Source organism: Urocitellus parryii, assembly GCF_045843805.1.
Source record: "Urocitellus parryii isolate mUroPar1 chromosome 13 unlocalized genomic scaffold, mUroPar1.hap1 SUPER_13_unloc_13, whole genome shotgun sequence".
Taxonomy (NCBI): Eukaryota; Metazoa; Chordata; class Mammalia; order Rodentia; family Sciuridae; genus Urocitellus; species Urocitellus parryii.
The window spans coordinates 702,654-705,606 of NW_027551765.1; the positions used below are offsets into that span (position 1 = coordinate 702,654).

Here is a 2,953-nt window from a genome sequence, read left to right on the forward strand (position 1 = left end):
CCAGAAGAAGGTCTGTATAATCTGTTTTTTTTTTTTTGAAAGGGAAATTGAAGCAACAGAAAACACACAGGCAGGAATTTTTCCTGTGTTGGATGATAGCACAAAGTTCTTTCCAATAGTTTTCTAGAGGAAACAATGCAATTCAATTTAAAGCAATGGGCAGTGGGGAGGGGAAGCAGGTGGGCAGGTGGAGTAGCATGGATATATGAATTTTAGTTATTGACACATTATAAATTTGCAATAGCAAAAGTACTGAGGCAAGAAAAAACAGAAATCTATATTATGGTATATTATGGAAAAGAATTTAGCATAAGAAAAGTGGTGTTTTTGAAAAAAATATACTAATATTTTAAGATTTGTGATTGTATTTTTGTTTCCTTCTTTTGATTGTTTATCTTTTCTATATTTTGAAGAATAAATCTGGCCAGTATGTGCATGATGGAGGCCACAGCGGCAGTCATGGTGGCTCGGTGTGTGAGGCTGGTGCAGCACAATATCCCAGCTTTGGCATTGTCTCTCAAGCCCTCTCCTTGGTTGTTGTGCACAGCTACAAAACAAAAGAACAATGCCCAAAGCCTGGAAGAGAACGTGGGTCACAATGAGCAGAAGACAGAGCATCCTAGGAAGAGAAGGTCAAGTTTGAATAGCAGCTGACACTACGGAAAAATACAAATGAGCTTTGGCAGATATTGAAAACTTTAGACAGAGGAGCCAAAAACTGGTGGAGAAAGGCAAAATTATATGGCATCCAGGGCTTCTGCAAAGACTTGCTGGAGGCTGTGGACATTCTGGAGAAGGAAACACAGAGTGTTCCAAAGAGATTACAGATGAAAACCCTCACCTGAAAAGCCTATATAAGGGGCTGGTACTGACTGAGGTGCAGATCCAGAAGGTGTTCACAAAGCACGGCTTGCTCAAGCTGAACCCCCTTGGAGCCAAGATAGACTCTTATGAACATGAGGCACTGTTCCACACACCAGTAGAGGGCGAGGAGCCAGCACGGTGGTGCTGGTTAGCAAGGTGGGGTACAAGCTGCAGGGGCGCACCCTCAGGCCCGCCCTGGAGGGGTGGTGAAGGAAGCATAACTGCCTACCTCAGGGTCTTTGGCTTTTAAGTCACTTGCTGTAACTCTTGAAAGGCGGTCTATCTTTTCTCCTCTGGGAGTCCAGCCTTGATGGAAAGGTTTAATGGCTGCAAAGAATCAAGCTGGGTACACAGTTGCTTCTAGGAACTCTGGTCCGGGAGTCTGATTTCTTAGTACTACACGTTTAGTAGCTCCATATACTTCCAGAAGAGGGCAGATGGGACCTCTAGAGTATCGCGAATAACACTGTATCTACTTTAAACTCATGATTGCAAAGTACTTTAAACAAAAGTTTTTCAGGAACTGTCTGGCTGCCTGGCCACCCATCTGTGCCAATGTCTGCAGCTCACTGCAGCACTGGTACCTTTGGCCACTGCTGGGTTCACTCTGAGAAGGAAAGGCCAGAGAGGAAACATGTTTCTTGCTTTAAAAAAAGGATGCCTACCTTGAGAACATACAAGTTCATTTATAGCTAGCATCTAGATGCCAGGAATGGTCAACCTTGGCTTTTCTGTGGAGAAAGGAAGTGAGCATGTGAACTTGAACATTCTTACCACTTTATTTTGCCGAGTGAATTTGACAAAGTAAATCCTTTTTTCCTATTTTTCCATCTCAGCTGTTTAAATCTATTCAGTTAGTTACTAATAACCTCAAGGTATATTCCCTATTAAGATAGACCTTCTCAGTGGGGACTGCTTGCTTGGTATACTTAAAATGTTTGTTTAATTTTTAATTTTTTATTTAAGAGGATTAAAAGCCTAATGTTTATTTTCCTTAAAAAAGAATAAATTTGAATTATTATTATATACCATATATAGCATATTGTATCAAAGTTCAAAATCATGTGGGAACCATAAAATACACACACAAACAAACATCACACTTCACACTTTTATTGAATTAGATAATTGAAATGGGGTTTCTTTGATTTCACTTGTCAACATTGAATAGTAATGAGAGGTGTATAATAAAAAAGCAAGGCATATAGTCTCACTTTGCTAAGACAAATGGATAAGATTACCTAACCATATGCTGCCCAACATTTTAGGATTCTCTGTTTTTTGTCAAAGCAGATCTGGCAAAGAAGCATGTTTTCTGTTTTGCTCCAAGAAACAATAAACTTCACTTCAGCATTTATTATGCACAATGTATGAAAAATGCAATGAGTCAACCAACTCATACTTTTGTGTCAAGCAAATACAATCTAAGCATAAGAAAATGTCATGTCTAGTAAAATGTGCCACAAAGACCAAGATAAGAAAAGAGTAGCTAAAATATGCAATCAGCACATTCACTGAAGAAAACCAGGAGGATATTGAGATGAGCCATATAAATATAATTCTATGCTTTTGGCTAAGAATAACATTACATTTATAGAAAAATTTAGGCTCACATTTAGAGAGAAGTTCTACATTTGATAAAGAATGAAAGAGAAAGCATCTATGAAGACAGTCATATAAAAGGCAGTCATATAGAAGTGTCAAATGTCATCTTTTTTTTAAAGAATGGGGGCATATGCTTCATGATTTTTTTCATGTTTCAAAAAGCGATTGGGCTGGGAATATGGCTCAAGCAGTAATGCACATGCCTGGCATGTGCGGGGCGCTGGGTTTGATCCTCAGCACCATATAAAAATAAAAAAAAAATAAATAAAAATGTTGTGTCCACCTAAAACTAAAAATAAATAAATAAATATTTAAGAAATTCTCTCTCTCTCTAAAAAAAGTTATCATATTCTTTTCCAATATTTGAGAAAATATTTTTCAGTATTACAACACTTAATAATTTGTAGAAACATACTTTCTTCATAAAAAGCATAAAAATTGATCAACTTTTTCTCCTACTTTAGTGGAATGTGTGTGTTTATTT

At 37.6% G+C, this 2,953-nt stretch overlaps 1 pseudogene; it reads left to right on the forward strand.

Moving 5' to 3' along the window:
- The first annotated feature begins 459 nt into the window (after positions 1 to 459).
- LOC144251371 (grpE protein homolog 1, mitochondrial pseudogene) lies at positions 460 to 1,074 on the forward strand (annotated as a pseudogene).
- The last annotated feature ends 1,879 nt before the right edge of the window (positions 1,075 to 2,953 follow it).